This window comes from Mandrillus leucophaeus, unplaced genomic scaffold (genome assembly GCF_000951045.1).
Source record: "Mandrillus leucophaeus isolate KB7577 unplaced genomic scaffold, Mleu.le_1.0 Scaffold261, whole genome shotgun sequence".
Lineage (NCBI taxonomy): Eukaryota > Metazoa > Chordata > Mammalia > Primates > Cercopithecidae > Mandrillus > Mandrillus leucophaeus.
The window spans coordinates 1,929,783-1,930,422 of record NW_012102710.1 but is presented as its reverse complement, the minus strand read 5'-3'; positions in this window follow the sequence as shown (position 1 = coordinate 1,930,422).

Genomic DNA, 640 nt, shown 5'->3' with positions numbered 1-640 from the left:
TGTTCACATCTGTCTCAGTGCTTCAATTTCCCCTTTTTATATGAACACAGTCACGTTGGATTTGGGTCCATCCATTCTAATAGCCTCATCTTAACTTGATCATTTGTGAAGACCCTATTTCCAAATAAGGTCACATTCACAGGTTCTGCGGATTAGGACTTCTTCAACATCATTTTGAAGAACACAATTCAACTCATAACTTCTGCCAGGGTTAAGAATCAGTGCTGCAGACCAGAGCTTTTTCAAATGGAGTCTATCCAGGAACCCCCAGGAGATCCTAGAAAACAGCAGGTTCTGACTCGGTGGCTCTGCGGGCCCTGAGTCTGCTTTTTGAACTGGAGAAACTGTTGGCGCAGGTCCAGGGACCACAACGAGATCCTTTTCGAGACAAGATTCCTACAAAACCCAGAAGTGATTGCCAAGCAAATAGAAGCTCTTTGCTCCATTTCTCTAGTGAAAAGTACTGCCTTTATTATCTTAAATTTCCACCTGCAAGTAGAACTCGGATCCTTCACGCCTGTTCCAGAGGGAGGAGCCCAGGAGGGGCACCCATCCTAAGGTGGAAAGAAAGGATTGGGCTCTCAAGCCTTGAAAGAAGTTTCCCTCATCCGTATCCTCCCTACCCCGGCTTTGACCTGTT